The 24,251-nt window shown below is 36.9% G+C and overlaps 1 protein-coding gene across 16 annotated transcripts in view; it reads right to left on the bottom strand.

Annotated features, from left to right (window-relative positions):
- The window catches only part of mrtfbb (myocardin related transcription factor Bb), a 69,285-nt gene that overhangs the window by 24,166 nt on the left and 20,868 nt on the right, over positions 1-24,251 (bottom strand). For all 16 annotated transcript variants that reach the window (XM_058048933.1, XM_058048934.1, XM_058048932.1 and 13 more), the window contains 2 exons: positions 23,788-23,849; positions 14,149-14,351 (listed from right to left, as the gene is read on the bottom strand). The gene's annotated coding sequence lies outside the window, so the exon portion shown is untranslated. The remainder of the gene's footprint in view (positions 1-14,148; positions 14,352-23,787; positions 23,850-24,251) is intronic.

The raw sequence follows: 24,251 nt of genomic DNA, 5'->3' as shown, positions 1-24,251 counted from the left end.
GGGATCACTTTCAAATGTCTTGCAAATGAAAACACATTTTACAAATAGTACCGTCAAATACCAGTGTCGAGATTTTGAGTCGAGATATTACTCCTTCATGGTCACCACGACTATGTCCTCCACATAGACTACCGCTCAAAAGTTTGCAGCACAAACTGGGTCTAACAAGGACACAAAAACGATGCACATCTGTGCATCGAGTGTGTAGTTTAAGACAAAGACGCCTCACAGACACTAAATAGTAGCCGTCAGTATCACACCGGTGTCAGTATCAAGAGTGAAGCGGCGACTTCAGGATGCTGGACTTCATGGCAGGACTGCCCAAAAAAAAAAAAAAAAAACATATCTCAGACTGGCCAAAAAAAAATATCCAAGTGATCTCAAACTTTTGAGCGGTAGTGTAAATAAAACCCAAACCTGCAGGTTTGAAGAATGCCAAAAAAAAACCAAAACGTACTAACATGCACGAAAACAAGATAGTCTCATTGCGTGCTGCACAGACAACCGCACAAAAGGCGTGAAAAAACCCGAATAGCGTGCAGGACATCCCGGGCCAAGTCACCCACATCTGGGAAAAGAGTTGAAGAAGCTCAAAGCAGAGCTGTTTTGACTGACAGAAACTTGAGCAGAAGCTGATCCAGAGGTTCACCGAGGGGTTTAAAACTACTGTGCATAAAAAGCAGAGCCGCCCCAGACGGGTGTTTTTCGTTAGTGGGGTGGCTAAAAACTGATCTGTCACCAAAGCCCCGAGGACACAATGAAGGCCCCTTATTGTTGTTCAACGGTAGCTCGGGTATGAAGCGAGCCTGCGGTACGCCTCGCATCCAACAGGAAGCACCGTTTTGGACGCAACTTTCTGCCTCCAAAATTACTACCAAATGAAACGAAATTCCGGTGAATTAAAATTGACCGATAATCTCGCAAACTACTATGTTGTCATCGTAATTCTGAGAAAAATATGACTCAAGTGATTTACCTCACTCAAACTACATGATTATAGCATCGAGCTAAGCATTACATCATTTCTCTTCAGATGCTTCATTATGCCCCGTATGGTGATCTATTGTGTTACACTCACAAATGACTAAATAACTTCATAGACTTTCTATAAATAGTCATCAAATAGTTATCAAATAGGCTCAGTTATGTTGATGGTTGCAAGATGTTGGCTTATGGCGCCAAATACAACTTTCTCTACGGAGGATTTTATGGAAAATAACAAACGGAGCACGATATTTCATTCATAAACCGCCAATAACTAACATTTATTGTGTCATACTGCGGCAACGCAATCCACACAAGCTAGAGAGAAAAAAAATCATTTGTATGTACAAAAAATTTTATAAATTGTCATTAAAAACTTAAAAATTTCATTTTATTTAATAACTATTTGATAATTATGAGAAAATATTTTGTCTTGACGAATAATTATTTTAAGCAATGTGTAGCTTTAGGGTGTTATGTTCATTATATACACCAATTAGGATCAAGATATGACTTTGCGCTGATAAATTATTACAATTTTTGTAGCAATTCATCCCTTGGAGGACTCTGACCAAATACTCGGTTCAAGCCAAAATGGCCACCTTCATGCGCTGATAAATTATAACAATTTTTGTAGCAATTCGTGAGACTGACCATAAAAGATTGTCGCCATGCCCCGCCCACATTTTCTGACATGAACTAAAACGTTTTTCAATTTGTCATCGTCCACTTATCTCGTCTAAGTGACTTTGATCTGAGCTCATTTGGTCAAAGTCCCTTGGAGGACTTTGACCAAATACTCGGTTCGAGCCAAAATGGCCACCTTCAGGTCTGTTTGCCAAGATGAGTTCTTGAGACTTTTTTGTCATCGTCCACTTATCTCGTCTAAGTGACTTTGATCTGAGCTCATTTTGGTCAAAGTCCCTTGAAGTCCTCCAAGGGACTTTGACCAAATACCCGGTTCAAGCCAAAATGGTCATCTTCATGTCAGTTTGCCAAGATTGGTTCTTGAGACTTTTTTGTCATCGTCCACTTATCTCGTCTAAGTGACTTTGATCTGAGCTCATTTGGTCAAAGTCCCCTTGCAGGACTTTGACCAAATACCAGGTTCAAGCCAAAATGGCCACCTTCTTGTCCGTTTGCCAAGATGAGTTCTTGAGACTTTTTTTTGTCATTGTCCACTTATCTCGTCTAAGTGATTTTGATCAGAGCTCATTTGGTCAAAGTCCTGCAAGGGACTTTGACCAAATATCCGGTTCAAGCCAAAATGGTCATCTTCATGTCAGTTTGCCAAGATTGGTTCTTGAGACTTTTTTGTCATCATCCACTTATCTCGTCTAAGTGACTTTGATCTGAGCTCATTTGGTCAAAGTCCCTTGAAGTCCTCCAAGGGACTTTGACCAAATACCCGGTTCAAGCCAAAATGGTCATCTTCATGTCAGTTTGCCAAGATTGGTTCTTGAGACTTTTTTGTCATCGTCCACTTATCTCGTCTAAGTGACTTTGATCTGAGCTCATTTGGTCAAAGTCCCCTTGCAGGACTTTGACCAAATACCAGGTTCAAGCCAAAATGGCCACCTTCTTGTCCGTTTGCCAAGATGAGTTCTTGAGACTTTTTTTTGTCATTGTCCACTTATCTCGTCTAAGTGATTTTGATCAGAGCTCATTTGGTCAAAGTCCTGCAAGGGACTTTGACCAAATATCCGGTTCAAGCCAAAATGGTCATCTTCATGTCAGTTTGCCAAGATTGGTTCTTGAGACTTTTTTGTCATCATCCACTTATCTCGTCTAAGTGACTTTGATCTGAGCTCATTTGGTCAAAGTCCCTTGAAGTCCTCCAAGGGACTTTGACCAAATACCCGGTTCAAGCCAAAATGGTCATCTTCATGTCAGTTTGCCAAGATTGGTTCTTGAGACTTTTTTGTCATCGTCCACTTATCTCGTCTAAGTGACTTTGATCTGAGCTCATTTGGTCAAAGTCCCCTTGCAGGACTTTGACCAAATACCAGGTTCAAGCCAAAATGGCCACCTTCTTGTCCGTTTGCCAAGATGAGTTCTTGAGACTTTTTTGTCATCGTCCACTTATCTCGTCTATGTGATTTTGATCAGAGCTCATTTGGTCAAAGTCCTGCAAGGGACTTTGACCAAATATCCGGTTCAAGCCAAAATGGTCATCTTCATGTCAGTTTGCCAAGATTGGTTCTTGAGACTTTTTTGTCATCGTCCACTTATCTCGTCTAAGTGACTTTGATCTGAGCTCATTTGGTCAAAGTCCCTTGAAGTCCTCCAAGGGACTTTGACCAAATACCCGGTTCAAGCCAAAATGGCCATCTTCATGTCCGTTTGCCAAGATGAGTTCTTGAGACTTTTTTTTTGTCATTGTCCACTTATCTCATCTAAGTGATTTTGATCTGATCTAATTTGGTCAAAGTCCCGCACCCGTTTCCAGCCAAAATGGCCATCTTCATGTCCGTTTGCCAAAATTAGTTCTTGAGACTTTTTTGTCATCGTCCATTTATCTCGTCTAAGTGATTTAGATCTGAGCTCATTTGGTCAAAGTCCCAGGGACTTTAACCAAATACCCGGTTCAAGCCAAAATGGCCACCTTCATGTCCGTTTGCTAAGATTGGTTCTTGAGACTTTTTTGTGTGTCCCATCATGCCTAATGTCTCCACCAATTTTGGTGAAGATCGGTGAAACTGGTGGCTGAATTGTGTTCAAGAGCCCTAAAATATCGCATTATTTACCATATTATTCATATGTTGGTTTTTCATTCATATTGACTAATAATGACACATAGTTCCATTAAATATTCAAATTATGCACTTTTTACAAAATGTGCCAAATTTTCCATATTTTCATCAGGCTGCAAAATGACAATATGTCGTCTCATTATGAATTTTTCAATTAGCACAAATAAGCTAGGGAGCTATAAACAGCAGGCACCACAAAGAGCCTGGACAAAAAATGGATAAAAAAGATGTTTTTTCGTGCATCTGGAATCCAGCGCTTCCCTCGCGTCATCAAAAAAAAACAAAAAAAAAACAGAATGTTACGGCGACACCGAAAGGGTTGGGTGACTCCTTCACACTTGTCCAACATTCCCAGATTTCAACAGACTGTGACTTTCCCATAGCTCTAATTAACCCTCCGACGGCCTTGACTCATGACATACGCTTCCAAACAAAAACAGACTTAAAAATAGCTTCATTTGCTCATTGGCAACTGGTTGCCAGGCAGATTTTATTTGGCATCATCACTTGGAGCCCTGATTAAAAAAAAAAAAAAAGTGCTTAGTATGCTGTTTCTTCTATCCCGCCCCACACAGCAGAGAAAGAACAAGGCGAGTCGGCAGGAAAACAGTCACTCAGAAGCCAAACAGAAAAAAAAAAAAAAATTCTTAATTAAAAGAAACAACCATTTTTTTACGTATATGATAGCCGCCATGAAGCTCTGCTGACTCAACGGGAACTTTTAAATTAGGCTAGCAACAGTATTAAAAGCGCATTAGATACCGTATATGTATTTGAGGTTTCAAAGTAATTAATAAATTATGTGTATAAAGTGACCCGCGTAGGGAAATAGCGTCAAAACCTGGAACCACTTACTCTTTTCCACACCGGCACACTGAATGTCCATTAGAATCGAAAATCTTAGAGGGGCAAATAATTACAAGGAAAAATCTGTCGGGGCATGTAATTAGGGGCTCAGTTTAAGGTTGTTCTCCTTAACCCGTATTTTTATTCTGGCATAAGAAACTGATGTTATCCCCGATAGTTGAAGAACTCCACGACATTAGCCTGATCACACAAAAGTACTGTAAGACATAGCAAGTGTGCTTTAATGAAATTATTTAAATTTATTTAAATAATAAAAAACCCAAATTTAAAAATTTAATTTAATTTAAATTATTATTATTTAATAATAAAATTTATTTTAAATTTATTTTTTATATTTTAAATTTATTTAATTATTTAAAATTGATTTGTTTTGAACTGTTAAAGTGAGTAAAAATACCTTGTTTATATTTGCCTAGCAATTGGCTGCCGACTTCCCCAGTGAAGACAAGCCGTATAAAAAATGAATATATGTATGTTTCAAATTTCAAATTGTGTTTAAATCAACGATATTTGATTGATAGGGAGAAGATTTCAACAGCAGAACTTCCAAAAAGTCAGTGAGAATCAACTACAAGGAGTGCCCCAGGGTTCTCGTCTAGAACCACTGTTTTTCTAAACAAACTAAGATAAAAATATATACTAAATTGTAATTATGGAGGCTATAAGAACATTAATCCTCCACACATCAGCCTTTTCAGCTACAAGGAGTGCCCCAGGGTTCTTGTCTAGAACCACTATTTTTCTAAACAAACTAAGATATAATATATATTCAATTGTAATTATGCAGGCTATAAGAACATTAATCCTCCACACATTAACATTGTCAGCTACAAGGAGTGCCCCAGGGTTCTTGTCTAGAACCACTGTTTTTCTAAACAAACTAAGATATAATATATATTAAATTGTAATTATGGAAGCTAGTATATGAACATTAATCCTCTGCACATTAGCCTTGTGAGCTACAAGGAGTGCCCCAGGGTTCTTGTCTAGAACCACTGTTTTCTAAACAAACTAAGATATAATATATATTAAATTGTAATTATGGAGGCTATAAGAACATTAATCCTCCGCACATTAGCCTTGTCAGCTACAAGGAGTGCCCCAGGGTTCTTGTCTAGAACCACTATTTTTCTTTTAAAACAAATTCAGATAAAATATATATTAAATTGTAATTATGGAAGCTATAAGAATATTAATCCTCCACACATTAGCCTTGTCAGCTACAAGGAGTGCCCCAAGGTTCTTGTCTAGAACCACTGTTTTTCTAAACAAACTAAGATAAAAATCTATATTAAATTGTAATTATGGAAGCTAGTATATGAACATTAATCCTCCGCACATTAGCCTTGTCAGCTACAAGGAGTGCCACAGGGTTCTTGTCTAGAACCACTATTTTTCTAAACAAACTAAGATATAATATATATTAAATTGTAATTATGGAGGCTATAAGAACATTAATCCTCCACACATTAGCCTTGTCAGCTACAAGGAGTGCCCCAGGGTTCTTGTCTAGAACCACTGTTTTTCTAAACAAACTAAGATAAAAATATATATTAAATTGTAATTATGGAGGCTATAAGAACATTAATGCTCCACACGTTAGCCTTGTCAGCTACAAGGAGTGCCCCAGGGTTCTTGTCTAGAACCACTGTTTTTTTTAAACAAATTAAGATAAAATATATATTAAATTGTAATTATGGAGGCTATAAGAACATTAATCCTCCACACATTAGCCTTGTCAGCTACAAGGAGTGCCCCAGGGTTCTTGTCTAGGACCACTATTTTTCTAAACAAACCAAGATATAATATATATTAAATTGTAATTATGGAAGCTATAAGAGCATTAATCCTCCACACATTAGCCTTGTCAGCTGCAAGGAGTGCCCCAGGGTTCTTGTCTAGAACCACTATTTTTCTTTTAAAACAAATTAAGATAAAATATATATTAAATTGTAATTATGGAAGCTATAAGAGCATTAATCCTTCACACATTAGCCTTGTCAGCTACAAGGAGTGCCCCAAGGTTCTTGTCTAGAACCACTGTTTTTCTAAACAAACTAAGATATAATATATATTAAATTGTAATTATGGAAGCAATAAGAGCATTAATCCTCTGCACATTAGCCTTGTGAGCTACAAGGAGTGCCCCAGGGTTCTTGTCTAGAACCACTGTTTTTCTAAACAAACTAGGATAAAAATATATATTAAATTGTAATTATGGAGGCTATAAGAGCATTAATCCTCCACACATTAGGGAGGAGGCGTTTTTGGTCGGTTGGAAGGCAGGAAATGGCAGTACAACTCAGTCTCTCTGAAACCTCAGGAGATAATAAAAACGTTCCTCATGGGAAACATCAATTTGACTACAAAAGTCACTCTAGAAGTAGAATGCAATAATAAATTCAAGATGCAAATGAGAAAATACGATACGATACTAACAAACCAAGTTGCATATGAGCTGCAGAGGCGCCTTTGAACGCTCAACTTTTAACTCCTCGTCATCTACTCTGCTACCGATCCACTTCCTGTGGCAGCTATGGGAAACCATGAAGTTCCCCCCTGATTACAGACATTTCCTTCCTGCGCCATACACAGCAATGCCAGGAATGGCTGCTGCAGTATTTACTCAGGCCCGAAGCCGTCAACTCCAGATCCCACACCCACATGGCATTTGCATCACGGCCTTGCAAAGGCCACAAGGGTTTTTTTTTTTTTTTGGAGGGGGGGGGGGAGCATTCCCGCACGGAAAACATGATTCTTTTGTGAACACCGTGATGAGTTTCAGTGACTCGAGTAGCTTAGCTGATATCTCATACGACTCTGGGGACCATGAGACCCCTTGACATGCTAGATACTGTTTGTTTAATGTAAAAACCAATCGGAGATCGAGATGTGAATTTGGCCTAAAACGCCATTATGCAATGAAAATGTTAATTTATTAAAGGGGCGGCACGGCGTTCGAGTGGTTACCGCGCAGACCTCACAGCTAGGAGACCAGGGTTCAATTCCACCCTCGGCCATCTCTGTGTGGAGTTTGCATGTTCTCCCCGTGCATGCGTGGGTTTTCTCCGGGTACTCCGGTTTCCTCCCACTTTCCAAAAACATGCTAGGTTAATTAGCGACTCCAAATTGTCCATAGGTATGAATGTGAGTGTGAATGGTTGTTTGTCTATATGTGCCCTGTGATTGGCTGGCCACCAGTCCAGGGTGTAAAAAAAAACAAACAAAAGAATTCTCCTCTCATTCCATGTGGAAGTGGTATTTTTAATGATTTTATTTTTTTTCTTTTATGTGCTTCTTCTCAGGCTGCATGGCGGCCGAGTGGTTAGCACGCAGACCTCACAGTTCGGAGACCTGAGTTCAATTCCACTCTTGGCCATCTCTGTGTGGAGTTTGCATGTTCTCCCCGTGCATGCGTGGGTTTTCTCCGGGTACTCCGGTTTCCTCCCACATTCCAAAAAAAACATGCTAGGTTAATTAGCGACTCCAAATTGTCCATAGGTATGAATGTGAGTGTGAATGGTTGTTTGTCTATATGTGCCCTGTGATTGGCTGGCCACCAGTCCAGGGTGTACCCCGCCTCTCGCCCGAAAGACAGCTGGGATAGGCTCCAATGCTCAAGGACCTTTTCTCATTGTGGTCTGACGGCCATTTAATGAACAAAAAACAAAAAAAATCCTATAATTTGAGTCAAAATACCTCACATGCCAAATATGCATTTCCAACTTGAACACAAAAAGTGTTTTTAAAACGCTCACCATGACATTTATCCGTGCTCATATATCAATGTGCCATCACTGAACTAAAGCAAACATAATCAATAATAAAGAAAAAGAGTCGGGAACTTTATGTGGTTTTACTACGTCAACAACAAAAGGATACGAAGTTATGAACTCTACATTTATTTTGGGAGCTACAAAAGGAATAAAAAGACCTTTGCAATGTTAAATAATAACATCACTATGATGGATGAAGTGATAAAATGATGGTAAAACTCATTGTTTATATAAATAAGTCTTTCTTTGGAGAGTTAAACATGACAGAACACAGACAAATGTCGCCCTCTAGTGGAACAACAGGGGATAGTAAAGTTCGTGCGTTCAATTAAGACTAAAATAGATCAAATAATAATGATTTTTTTTTCTCTTTTTACATTTAAAGATAGACAAGGAGGGCAGTGAGGTCTTTAGGAGCTCCATCTTATATCTATTCACTCTGTTCTGAATATGTGTGATTAAAATTATGTCTGAGTCAGAGCCTTTTTGTATTATTACATTTTCAGCCCGATATATAAAGCTTTGTATGAAACTGCCAGGGAGCAATAATGTGAATCAGCGGCCATTATATTATGAAATTGTAAAAAAAAAAAAAGTGAATCCATCAAGATGGAGGACGGCTTCATCTGTTCTTTAAATCTCCAGCCAAGTTATTAGAACCGGCGATGTTGATGCTGTATTATGATTATGATTATGATTATGATTATGATTATTATTATTGTTATTATTATTATTATTATTATTATTATTATCATTATCATTATTATTATTATTATCATTATCATTATTATTATCATTATCATTATTATCATTATTATCCATCAAGATGGAGGACGGCTTCATCTGTTCTTTAAATCTCCAGCCAATTATTATTATTATTATTATTATTATTATTATTATTATTATTATTATTATTATTATTATTATTATTATTATTATTATTATTATTATTATTATCCATCAAGATGGAGGACGGCTTCATCTGTTCTTTAAATCTCCAGCCAATTATTATTATTATTATTTTTATTATTATTATTAATAATAATAATTATTATTATTATATTAATTGATGTTGCTGTGTTATTATTATTATTATTATTATTATTATTATTATTATTATCATTATTATTATTATTATAACAACAACAATAATAATAATAATAACTGCTCCCTGCCAGTTTCATACAAAGCTTTATATATACAAAGCTTTATATATAATAATAATAATAATAATAATAATAATAATAATAATAATAATAATAATAATAATAATAATAATAATAATAATAATAATAATAATAATAATAATAATAATAATAATAATAATAATAATAATAAACCGCAGGAACATTCAAACCACAAGAACCATAAAACGTGACTTCCTGTCATCATTTCTGATCAATCTACTGCATTTGAACGACATGTCACTCATTCACATCAGTCACATTAATGTGTTTGTGAGGTCAGAAATATTATTATTGAATTTGTGCCAAAATTTGTGCCATAAAAGCTGATTTTTTTTTTGTCATAAAAGTTCACTCGCCTGGTTCAGTTTTGACTAAAAGAAGGATTAATGTTGTTTTGGTTTATTTTATTAGGAACAGGCTTTGCACATGAGGCTAATCAATCATTTCTTGAGCTTTTAAACCGCTAAAATGTACTTTCCTTTCATTGAAATGGAAAAAAAAAACATATATATAATTCATCAATCTATCAATATGTTGTTTTGATACGAGAAGCAACTAGGTCGAATTTCAACACTTGTCATTCCAAAACCATAGGGGACATTTAATGAATTTTAATGTATTGTATTAACATGTACAAACCATTGTATGCATTGCTGGCACCAACACACTAACAGACCTGCCAATCATAGCCAAATGTTCGGAGTACACCTCCCACTGACACCAGGGGGCCCCAGTCTACCATTTGAGAAGCACATTTTATTTAAATTAGGGATTTAGAAATGAGGAGGTTCATATAGACAAACAACCATTCACACTCACATTCATACCTATGGACAATTTGGAGTCGCTAATTAACCTAGCATGTTTTTGGAATGTGGGAGGAAACCGGAGTACCTGGAGAAAACATACAAACTCCAAACAGAGATGGCAGAGGGTGGAATTGAACTCGGGTCTCCTATTTCTGAAGCATGTGTGCTAACCACTCGCACACTGTGCAGCCACTAAAAGGTTTTATTTCCTTTTATTTACAAATTTGGGTAATAAGAGTTTAAAAGTCAATATAGGGGTGTTATTTCATGGCTAGAGGGCTCTAATAATGCTTATATATTCATTCATTTTCTACCACTTATCCTCACGAGGGTTGCAGGCGTGCTGGAGCCTATCCCAGCTGTCTTCGGGCGAGAGGCGGGGTACACCCTGGACTGGTGGCCAGCCAATCACAGGGCACATATAGACAAACAACCATTCACACTCACATTCATACCTATGGACAATTTGGAGTCGCTAATTAACCTAGCATGTTTTTGGAATGTGGGAGAAAACAGGCGCATGCACAGGGACTACATGCAAACTCCACACAGAGATGGCCGAGGGTGGAATTGAACTCGGGTCTCCTATTTGTGACGCCTGTGTGCTAACCACTCGCACACCGTGCAGCCACTAAAAGGTTTTATTTCCTTTTATTTACAAATTTGGGTAATACATTTGACTTTAAAAGTCAATATAGGGGTGTTATTTCATGTCTAGAGGGCTCTAATAATGCTTACATATTCATTCATTTTCTACCGCTTATCCTCACGAGGGTCGCAGGCGTGCTGGAGCCTATCCCAGCTGTCTTCGGGCGAGAGGCGGGGTACACCCTGGACTGGTGGCCAGCCAATCACAGGGCACATATAGACAAACAACCATTCACACTCACATTCATACCTATGGACAATTTGGAGTCGCTAATTAACCTAGCATGTTTTTGGAATGTGGGAGAAAACCCGCGCATGCACGGGGACTACATGCAAACTCCACACAGAGATGGCCGAGGGTGGAATTGAACTCGGGTCTCCTATTTCTGAAGCCTGTGTGCTAACCACTCGCACACCGTGCAGCCACTAAAAGGTTTTATTTCCTTTTATTTACAAATTTGGGTAATACATTTGACTTTAAAAGTCAATATAGGGGTGTTATTTCATGTCTAGAGGGCTCTAATAATGCTTAAATATTCATTCATTTTCTACCGCTTATCCACACGAGGGTCGCAGGTGGAATTGAACTCGGGTCTTGTCCACCACTTATCCACCATGCAGCTGTTTTATCAATAAATATAATTTTTGTAATAATCAAATGAGTGAGGATTTTAGCAACCTAAAAAAAGGGATATACGGTATTGGATTTTTTGCCGATATTGCCGATATATATACACTCAATTTCCGATACCGATATCGTGTCAATAAGTATTGATACCAATAATTATTGAAAAAAGGAGATTCTGATTTTAAGCTTTATTCGGTTTTATTATGACACCAATTAATGTGTGATTTGTAATTAAAATATGGAAAATTAAAAAAAAATAGGCAGTTGCAGACAAACTAAATTAAATTATGTCAATTTCCGCAGTATTTTATGTGATGATATTAATTGTTTGTCCTTGAACGACATCCTTTGAAGCAGCCTGGTTGTGCTATTTGGGTTCAGAAGCGTCCATAAAAATGACAGAAGACACCACAGTCATGGCTGCCGTGTCTGCATGGCTCTCCTTTGTGCAATGTAATGTGAAACAGTACTCTTCGATCAGGACTATTTTCAGAGCACACTCCCCCCCCCCCTACTTTTTTTTTTTGGACTAGAGCAAAGCTGATCTGTCTGACATGCACAGGAGCACAATTTGGCAGGCACACACACACACATACACATGCATGGAGGCTAAATTTGACCTCAGAGGGACGAGACGCAGGTGTTTCCATCATTACCTACTAATGGAATCCGAAAACATGCAGATTTGCAGAAATGAACACATATTTGAAATGAATTAATGATATTTCCAATCGCACCAACCACACACACACACACACACACACACACACACTTCACAATGTCTCTCATATCCTTTCAAAACAAACGTCCCACTTTCCCGCATGATGATGATGTGGCGTTTGGATGGCGTATGGATGTTTTTTAAACCAAAATGACAGCGTCCCTCCTCTCAAATTGCTCTGACATTTTCCATTGGTCGAAAAATGTGCACGCCAGCCAGCGTCCTTCACGGATGCAGACGACATGGAATGCAGCTCCAACGAGGATGCCAAACGAAAACTACCGCTAATAAAAGCTACTTTTTTTCCATTGAGAAAACCTCTTTTAGTTACATCATGGATCTCTCTGGCTGCGTCAGGCACAGCTGAGCATTATTAGGTCCGTGTGGTAGTGGTCTCCAACATGCGGCACGATCACATTTGGTTTCGTTTGGAGTGACAAGCGTTTCTATCAACATTCATTAATTTTTCTAACGCTTATCCTCATGAGTCTTCTACACTCTGGACTAGTGGCCAGCCAATCACAGGGCACATATAGACAAACAACCATTCACACTCACATTCATACCTATGGACAATTTGGAGTCGCTAATTAGCAACTAGCATGTTTTTGGAATGTGGGAGGAAACCGGAGTACCCGGAGAAAACGTAGCCACACAGAGACGGCTGAGGGTGGAATTGGAACTCCTGGTTCTCCTAGCTGTGAGGTCTGCGTGCTACCCACTAGGTTCGCCATGTAGCCGCAAAATAGTGTTTGCCTATGAAAATGGCAAAAATGCTACAATGCTAACATGCTAATGTTAACACCTACCATGATAGTGCTAAGTGTTCATATCAAGTGTCTATCTATGAAAACGGATAAAAATGCTACAGGTACACCCTGGACTGGTGGCCAGCCAATCACAGGGCACATATAGACAAACAACCATTCACACTCACATTCATACCTATGGACAATTTGGAGTCGCTAATTAACCTAGCATGTTTTTGAAATGTGGGAGAAAAACCGCGCATGCACGGGGACTACATGCAAACTCCACACAGAGATGGCCGAGGGTGGAATTGAACTCGGGTCTCCTATTTGTGAAGCCTGTGTGCTAACCACTCGTACACTGTAAAAGGTTTTATTTACTTTTATTTACAAATTTGGGAAATAAGAGTTTAAAAGTCAATATAGGGGTGTTATTTCATGTCTAGAGGGCTCTAATAATACCCTCGTGAACATCAGTTGGACAGCACTGTGATGGAGAAAGTAGTTTTTTGTTACAAAAAATCTTTATTTTATTATTATTTATATATATATATATAATATTATTATTTATTATTTATTATTTATTATTTATTATTTATTATTTATTTTTTATTTTTTATTTTTTATTTTTTATTTTTTATTTTTTATTTATGATTTTTTATTTATGATTTTTTATTTTTTATTTAACGTGACATAAGTAATGGTAGATAACCACAGCGTATCCCACCAGGCATCTCCCAAATTATTTATGAGTTATCAGTATTATCAGTACTTTTATCCACTGACTGGCTGAAAACCTGAGGTTGTAACCACTGATTGATTTCATGTTACAGCTAGGATGCACAGCAAGTGGTTAGCACGCAAGCCTCACAGCTAGGAAACCCAAGTTCAATTCCAGCAATGTCACAGCAACGGTGTAGGTCTACTCTCTCCAAGTCCTCTTGTTTAAGTGTGACTGTCTTTAGCCCAAAGTCACACTGACAAGGCCCACAAAGCTGTGACGGACATTTAGCGGGGCCGACTCACCTGGGAGATGACAGGACGTAGACTGGAGCAATGGCGGCCGCAGTTGAGTCACATCTCACTGGGTTGGCAGCACAGTGCTGGTATACGTGTGTGCTGTGACAGAGATATACTGTCCACACTCATCTAGCATCGCCTGCAGCGACACTACCACCTCCTTTGGAAAGGGGAAAAAAAATTGCAAGGACATCCTCGGCTTAGCCAACCTGGAAATAGAAGAAAGACGGAAAAGTTAAAGTCATTAAGTGGAAATAGTATAGCACATTTTCAAAGTACGTGCGGAAAAGTCATACATTAAGGTCAACCAGGAATAATGCACATTTAAAATTGTTCCCTTAAACAGCTTTCGAAATTGAAACATATTTTTATATTAATCATTTTAATTGTAATAATTGTAATAAATTTATTTTAATTTAATTACTTTATATTAATTTTTATAATTAAAAAAATATTTAAAAATGTATTTAAAATATTTAACAATGAATATTATATATTTCAGCATCATGTTGTATTATTGTTAAATATTTTTCTTATATCTTCTAACTTATTTTTATATTAATTATTTTAATTTTAATTATTTTAATTTAATTATTTTAATTATTTTTATTTAATTATTTTAATTATTATATTAATTTTATAATTACATTTTTAAAACAATTATTTAAAATATTTGATAGTTAATATTATATATTTCAGCATCGTGCTGTATTATTGTTAGATATTTTTCTTATCTTATAACTTATTTTTCTGTTAATTATTTTAATTTTAATAATTTTACTTTAATTTAATTATTTTAATTATTATATTATTTTATAATTAAAAATATTTAAACAATTATTTAAAATATTTTATAATTAATATCATATATTTCAGCATCAATCATGCTGTATTATTGTTAAATATTTTTCTTATATCTTATTTTTGTATTAATTATTTCATTCATTCATTCATTTTCTACCGCTTTTTCCTCACGAGGGTTGCAAGGATGCTGGAGCCTATCCCAGCTATCTTCGGGCGAGGTATTAATTATTTTAATAATTTTATTTTTATTTCATTTCATTATTTTAATTATTAGATTAATTTTTATAATTAAAAATATTTTTAAAATGTTCAAGATATTTTATAATTAATATTATATATTTCAGCATCATGCTGTATTATTGTTAAATATTTTTCATTATTAGCATTAAATGTCTTCATTAACTAAATGGGGGTCAATTTGTAATGCCCACATCCCTTATCAAAACCTCTAATAAAGCATATTCTACCATATAACTATAGGCTATGGAAGTAAAAACATGGCGTGCCCGTGCAACGCCTGTTGGATGCAGACACGTGGCGGTCGGGAGGCTCGTTATCGCCTGTGAAGCTCGCATCGTTAGGAGAAGTGAACTCTTGTCTCGCCGTAATGAGCCTGACAAGACACCAGAGAGACTCGTGAAAGGCGGGGAAATAAGCAGAGGCTGTGATGGCGGTCCTCAATGGGCTGTTAGGTAGGATGAAGCTTCCTGCCGGGAACTTCATCGCCTCTGACACTCGGTGCACAACTTTAAGAGGCAAGATAACTTGGTACTTGGTACTTGATACTGCGGTAATTAGACCAAAGTGGTAAACTTCACTGCGACAAGTACTTTTCTTCGAATTCCATGCTGCTTTTCAGACCAACTTGATGGCTTTTGCCTGCTAAACGTTTTTTTACATGCCAACAAAATGGAAATGCTAACAATGCTAATAGGTATCATGCTAGCAACAGGTATAGATACATTTTGATAACATGCTTCAATAAACAGATCTCAATTGCTAAAGCTATAGGCCCAAAAATTCCCAAAATATATAAATGCTAACAGCTAGCATGCTAACAGCTAGCAACTAGAGCATTAAAAGAAAAAAGTTGTAATCTTATGAGAAAAAGTAATAATTTTACAAAAATAACATAGCGGGAAAAACAACCGCATTTTGTTAGCATAAAGTTTAAATATTAAAAAAAATATTTAAAAATATTTTTTAAGTCATAATATCAAAAGAAAAACAAGGAATAAAGTCAGAAAATTAGGTTGGAGGAAAAAGTTATGATGTTACGAGAATAAAGTCAAAATATTATGGGAATAATATGAGAGTAATTTTACAAAAGTCAAAATATTTAGAGAAAAAAAGCACAATTTCAAGAGAATAAACATAAGAATTATGAGGAATAATAATGCTATTTTAGTATAATAGAGTTGAAATATTTTTTTAAAATGGTTAAAAACGATATATTATGAGAAACAAACATAACAATATAAAGTTGTATTTTGGAGAAAATTAGGTTATAATATTAAGGGAATAAAATCTAAATATTATGGGAATAAAGTCATAATTATGAAAAAATATTTTTTTTTTCAAATATATTACAAAGCTGAGATTGGCCAAATATCAAAGTGGCATTCTTTCATTTTTCAATATGTGGCCCTTACTGGAAAAAGTTAGGACACCCCTTAAGTAGAAGATGCATTGTTCTGCATGCAGGCCTGTAATTAAAGTGAAAAATAATAATAATAATAATTCACATGCAGGATGGTCATCAAGGCGAACAATCGCAATTGAATGACATTTATATGAGAAAATTGCAATTAAAGCGTGAATTATGTGTGTACGACACAGCCAACGACACTCCCAAAAATCCATGGGTGACCTTTAAAGATGACCCCAAGTCCATCTTCTGGTAATGATGTGCAGCTGTGATATCACATCACGGGGGGAGATCAGACCCGTCTAGCTCACGGTCGTCATCATCATCACGATGGCTACTTCTTCTGTTACCATGACAGCGTTTTCCCTGCACTCCGCTGCCTCTTTTATTATGTGTGTATGTGCATGTCTGTGTGTGTGTGTGTGTGTGTGTGTCGTGGCGGTGGGGAAAAATGAATAGGAAGACAAAAGGGGAAAAATGTCAAGCGAACGAGCAGCTGATGAACTGTCACCAGTGAATGGCTCTCGATAATTTACGGACAAATTACATCGCAGGCGCGCTGTTCGGCGTGTTCGGCCATGTTGTATGTTAGCTGCCACTCAGTGTGCTCATCTATCTATAGGGATGAGAAAGTGTGTCAATCCATCTTTCACTGTCTGTGTCCATAAAACTGTTTGATCGGGTTCAGAACGCTTCAGCTCACATCCGAGTATCAGCAAAGGTGATTGGACACAATCGTTCTAGAAGAAGAAGACCTAGTCTAGAAGACCGAAAACACAAAAAGTGTTCAGAACTGTTCCATCAACTATTATAAGCGTATACAACAATGAATCAAATTTAAATTAATTAACTAAAAAAAATAAATTAAAACTTGAAAAAATTAAAACTTGAAAAAGAATTAATATTAGAAAATTAAAAATTAAAACTTGAAAAAAAAATTAATATTAGAATTAATATGTGGAAAAATTAAAAATTAAAAATCAAAAATCAAAAATCAAAAATCAAAAATCAAAAATCAAAAATCAAAAATCAAAAATCAAAAATTAAAAATTAAAAATTAAAAGTTAAAAATTAAAACACAAAAAAAATCACACATTCTCCAATTAAAGTCTCTATTCAGTTAAATGTTTTTCATTGTGTTAAAAAAATACAAATTAAAATGAATTTAATTAAAATTAAAAAAAAAAAAAAAAACTAAACTATATTAGGAAAGCAGGAAGTGAACAAATGTAACAGTTACTGATTGTAAAAGTACCAGATGGAGGGGTAAGATTTAATAAGCTTTGCTTCTTCCTACTCCTTTTTGGACATGTGGAACTGTGAACTGATTATGTGATGCATTCAATTGTAATCTGATGCATGTTCAAATGAAATTAAACCATTACCAATATAACACAATTAAGGTTCACTTCAGACAAGTTTCCACCAAACAACGCATTTTCTTGCATGCTCATTGTAAACAGCTTCAACATATAACATAGTCACTAATGCTTACCACTTTTTTGCCAACTTTTTCCCCATTTAAAACCGTACTAAGAAAAATATGGTGAATGCCTGTGCTTCAATAGTGTCTAAAAAGGCTGAACAATGACAGACAAACTAACCCCAAACAACCCCAAACGAGTCGCGATAGATTATGTAAATGGCGCATTAAAAGTAGCTTGTATAACTCTCCAACAGGTGCCCTAGAAAGCTTTTATAATTAGGATAATAGACCATGAGGCAGCAATCAACTGTGACATTTAGAAGTGTCAGCGTGGAAAACACATAACTGCAATGTAGTTGAATATGTACTTCTTTTGTTGTTCATTTGTTCCTAACAAATACAAATTCATCCGACTGTTTGGGCTCCTGGCGAGACAGAATTTAATAGTGTTTCATTGGTCTCATATGGCGGCTTCACGGCGGCCTCACAACTAGGAGACCCGAGTTCAATTCCATCCATGTTCTCCCCGTAAATGCATGGGTTTTGATTAGGGACTCCAAATTGTCCATAGGTATGAATGTGAGTGTGAATGGTTGTTTGTCTATATGTGCCCTGTGATTGGCTGGCCACCAGTCCAGGGTATACCCCAGCCTCTCGCTCGAAGACAGCTGGGATAGGCTCCAGCACCCCCGCGACCCTCGTGAGGATAAGTGGTAGAAAACTAGAATGAATATTTAATCATTATTAGAGCCCTCTAGACATGAAATAACACCCCTATATTGACTTTTAAACTCTTATTACCCAAATTTGTAAATAAAAGGGAATAAAACCTTTTAGGGGCTGCACCGTGTAAAAGTGGTTAGCACACAGGCTTCACGGCTAGGATACCCGAGGGCGGAATTGAACTCGGGTCGCAGCCCCTAAAAGGTTTCATTTCCTTTTATTTACAAATCAATATAGGGGTGTTATTTCATGTCTAGAGGGCTCTAATAATGCTTAAATATTCATTCATTTTCTACCGCTTATCCACACAAAGCTGGAGCCTATCCCAGCTGTCTTCAGGCGGAGAGGCGGGGTACACCCTGGACTGGTGGCCAGCCAATCACAGGGCACATATAGACAAACAACCATTCACACTCACATTCATACCTATGGATAATTTGGAGTCGCTAATTAACCTAGCATGTTTTTGGAATGTGGGAGGAAACCAAAGTACCAGAACAAACCCCACGCATGCACGGGGAGAACTCCACACAGAGATAGCCGAGAGTGGAATTGAACTCTGGTCTCCGAAATGTGAGGCCTGCGTGCTAACCACTCAGTCGCCATGCAGCCTGAGAAGAAGCACATAAAAGCAAAAACAAAAAAAAAAAATACCACTTCCACATGGAATGAGAGGACAATTTTTTTTTCGTTTTTTTTTTTACACCCTGGACTGGTGGCCAGCCAATCACAGGCCACATATAGACAAACAACCATTCACACTCACATTCATACCTATGGACAATTTGGAGTCGCTAATTAACCTAGCATGTTTTTGGAATGTGGGAGGAAACCGGAGTACCCGGAAAAAACCCACGCATGCACGGGGAAAACATGTAAACTCCACACAGAGATAGCCAAGTGTGGGATTGAACCGGGTCTCCTAGCTGTGAGGTTTGCGTGCTAACCACTTTTCCGCCGTGCAGCCTTCATAATAAACAAACTGTATTAATTGAAGTATTACCTGCCATCAGTTCTGTTTAATGTTAAAAATCAAAAAGTTCTTTTTCAAGGTTTGTTTTGCATCTACTTCCCTGACTAAAAATGACCATCCCTCCGACCGAAAAATTAACCAAACCCTGGCCTTAAAGTCAAGGTACGCACCAAACCGTCACAATGTATGCCGTTATGCCGCTACTAAAAAAAACAAAGTACAATAATGTAGTTTTTCTATGTTATTCGGGAGTAAAGGAGTCTAAGAATGCTACCTAATGCGACCTTATTCTCTAAATTACCTATTTGAAGTCCTCCTTCCTGTCAACCTCTTCTCTGTGCTGATGTTAAAAGCGTCCGCTTTCAAAGAAGACCAGATAAATATAGAGCCCAAATGAGCAGAATTAGATTAGACCTGCTTTGAAGACCAGCAGACGGAGAAGCAATTTAAGCGAACGCACACTCACAAAGGCGTTATGAATATTCCGCTCGTGTCGCCATGAATGCGGCGGCTGCATCAAAGTCTTTGAGCGTATGTCACACACGAGTGAGAACCGAGGTTGGACGCTCGCGTGATGTCGTCTTTTACAGTTTTGATAACAATCCTATGGACTATATTGTCCATTAACGACATCTTGGTTATTATTTATTTAGAATGTTTATTTTAAATACATATTTACACTTTCGGCGGACAAGTTGTTAGCGCGTAGGCCACACACGAGTTCGATTCCACCCTCGGCCATCTCTGTGTGCATGTTCTCCTCGTGCATGTGTGGGTTTTCTTCCAAAAACATGCTAGGTTAATTAGCGACTCCAAATTGTCCATAGGTATGAATGTGAGTGTGAATGGTTGTTTGTCTATATGTGCCCTGTGATTGGCTGGCCACCAGTCCAGGGTGTACCCCGCCTCTCCCCACAAAGACAGCTGGTATATGCTCCAGCACCCCCCGCCACCCTTGTGAAGATAAGCGGTAGAAAATGAATAAATATTTAAGCATTATTAGAGCCCTCTAGACATGAAATAACACCCCTATATTGACTTTTAAACTCGTATTACCCAAATTTGTAAATAAAAGGAAATAAAACCTTTTAGGGGCTGCACAGTGTATGAGTGGTTAGCACGCAGGCTACACAAATAGGAGACCCGAGTTCAATTCCACCCTCGGCCATCTCTGTGTGGAGTTTGCATGTTCTCCCCGTGCATGCGTGGGTTTTCTCCGGGTACTCTGACATTCCTCCCACATTCCAAAAACATGCTAGGTTAATTAGCGACTCCAAATTGTCCATAAGTATGAATGTGAGTGTGAATGGTTGTTTGTCTATATGTGCTGCGCTGTGATTGGCTGGCCACCAGTTCAGCCAGAAGACAGCTGGGATAGGCTCCAGCAACCCCTCGCGACTTTTGTGAGAATAAGCAGTAAAAAAAAATGAATGAATGTTACAATTTCATCAAAAATGACTTGACTTGTTTCGACTTGACTTTTTTTTTTTCTCTTTTCAGTAAAAATATTTCAAAATAACGCATTTTAGAGCTGTAATTATAATGCAATGACACCATCAAACTATTATATTTTTGCCCAAGGTTATTATATATATTGTCAGAGTCATAATTTTTAGACTCATAATAGACCATAATCCAACTGATTTATGAAAAAGGAGCGATAATCAAACCATGGAGGTCTTCCCATAGATAATGTCATGTCAATGTAATAAAAAAATGGGAATTAAAGCCCAATTTTTATCGACCGAATTGACCGAATTTGCGGCTATTGTGCAAAATATGCATTTTGCTTTGGATTTCTTGTAGCAAATTTCCCATATTACACTTTAACTAGGCAGGTCTCTGATGATTCGTTAAGGGGAATTGAAACCTCTAACCTCCCTCACACACACAGCAATCACAGGCAACTTTGGATGAAAGATACCAAGCATTGTGTATAGCATTTCAGCTAATTTGATAAGGAAAGTCGAGAAAAGCTGTCTTGCCTTCAAAAGTCCCACTGCTGCAACCCTCATTACCAACTACTAAAAACATCCCCATAGAGATAATTGGGGCATAAACACAACCTAGACGGACTGCTCATCAGAGTCGTAAATTGGGCTTTTTTTTTTTTTTTTTGGCGAAAGGTGAACAACGTTTGTCATCGGCGTAATGAAGCATTCCCGGCGCGAGTGGCACTGTCTCACAGGGTGTCAATAACACCCTCAATAACCATACAAGCGAGCTGGTTAAAGGCTATGACGCCTGTTGTTTTGCAACCGGACCGGACCTCCTTAAGAGAAGCATGCACTTGAAAACAAACCCGAAAGTTTCCTCCTTGAGGGACTGGCGAGGCGAACTATTTATAGGAGCCGTACAAGATGAAACAAGCCAAAACTCCCCTGGTGGCCAATTGTAAATAAAAGTAGCCTCCCACTGCTGAGATGATTCAACATCAAACCCAAAAGAGTGAGATCTCTCAAGCGGCAGATGGCAAAGCATCCTTTCGCTAATCATAAGTTTGGACAAAAAAAGTATAGTCTAAAAATAAATTGCTGACTAGCTTTTTTTTTTTTTTCGTTACACATGCGTGAGTGTCAAGGTCTGGTTCTTCCAGAAGATCACACAAGAACTGCTAAGGGATGTGACATCTTGCCTCTTCATATGAAGAAGCATTTTTAAGGGTAATAAAAATTGTGTCACAAAGCAGCTTGTTGAGTGGCAAAAATATTCCACATAACAACAACAACAGTCCAGTGGAACTTAAGTTTTCATTGTTATCCCTTTCAGAAAGGCTAAACCCTTAGAAAACACGTTTTTGATATCATGCCATTCATATTTTTAACTTTTATGCATTTTAATATTTTTTAGTTTTTGTGTTACTACCCCAATTTTCCATAAGTGGGTCAAAAATGACCCGGTCAGGTTGTTTTCTTGAAATATCTTTGTAATAATTTTTTTTTTTAGCATTTCATATTCCAGGTATTCCTCAAAAAACACGTTTTTGATATCATGCCATTCACATTTTTTACTTTTAAAATTTTAAGAATTTTTTGTTTTTGTGTTACTACCCCAATCTTCCATAAGTGGGTCAAAAATGACCCGGTCAGATTGTTTTCTTGAAATATCTTTGTAATGATTTTTTTTTTTTTATCATTTCATATTCCAGGTATTCCTCAGAAAACATGTTTTTGATATCATGCCATTCACATTTTTAACTTACCTTTTATATATTTTAAGAAATTTTTGTTTTTGTGTTCCTAACCCAACCTTCCATAAGTGCCAGTCAGGTTGTTTTCTTGAAATATCTTCATAATTAATTTTTAAAAAATCATTTAATATTCCAAGTATTCCTCAAAAACACGTTTTTGATATCATGCCATTCACATTTTGAACTTTTATACATTTTAAGAAATTTTTGTTTTTGTGTTACTACCCCAATCTTCCATAATTGGGTCAAAAATGACCCGGTCAGGTTGTTATCTTGAAATATCTTTTTTTTATTTAAAAAAAATGATCATTTCATATTCCAGATATTCCTCAAAAAAACATGTTTTTGATATCATGCCATTCACATTTTTAACTTTTTTTAAAGAAATTTTTGTTTTTGTGTTACTACCCCAACCTTCCATAAGTGGGTCAAAAATGACCTGCATGCATTTTCTATGGAATCCAATAAGAACCTTTGATTCTTATCAACTCCTAAATATAATACTAAAAATCAAACAAGTGATTATTCCGAACCAAAATGGCAAAATTGGCATAAAAACGCATTGATTCTAGTATTCTAGTAACTTATGGAAAAGTGTAGGGTCCAGTCACTCATGCATCAAAGGGTTAACAAAAACCAAAACGTACAAAAACTGATAACATTTTTTCCACAAGAAATTATATTAATCCAATTAATCAATTCCAGATACCCAAAAACATGCAAAAAATAATGCTAAATCGATATAAATGACCTGCTTCGTTATGTCTCCAATAAACTGTTCCCCCTGCAACCTGTGTTAACTCGGAACCTTTAATTACAATCCCATTGTAAAAGTTGTACTTTGCTACCATTTCTTTCTGGAATTCAATAGTGTTTCTCACCTTGTTAGTCCGAATTCTGTCTCTTGTAACTTTCTTTGGCCTCAGGATTTGCTATGTTGCAGCTGTAAGAAAAAAACACACACAAAACATTCAGAAATACACACTGCACATGAATGCCTCATTTAACACAGGGATTATTAGAGGAAAAAAGGAGACAGAAACTGAGTGTTCATCGTTTTCTGTGTGTGTTCTGTGAACAAATAAATCACACACACACATATAATAAAGATGATACGCAAGTAAACAAACTAGTTTGTTAGGCTGTATGATAACCAAGACAGTGTATGCAAACCAAAACATATAATTGGTAATAATTTTCATCAACAAAATGTCTGTAGTAGTAACATCCATCCATTATCCGGGTCACACCTTCCCATTTAATAGCGACGGAGAGTGTCTCCAAACTTTTCACTGTTCCGGTATTCAGGTTTTTCCGTGGCGTTCAATAAGAGCTGTACCAAAAA

This window comes from Doryrhamphus excisus, chromosome 15 (assembly GCF_030265055.1).
Source record: "Doryrhamphus excisus isolate RoL2022-K1 chromosome 15, RoL_Dexc_1.0, whole genome shotgun sequence".
NCBI lineage: Eukaryota > Metazoa > Chordata > Actinopteri > Syngnathiformes > Syngnathidae > Doryrhamphus > Doryrhamphus excisus.
This window is presented reverse-complemented; position numbering and strand designations above follow the sequence as displayed.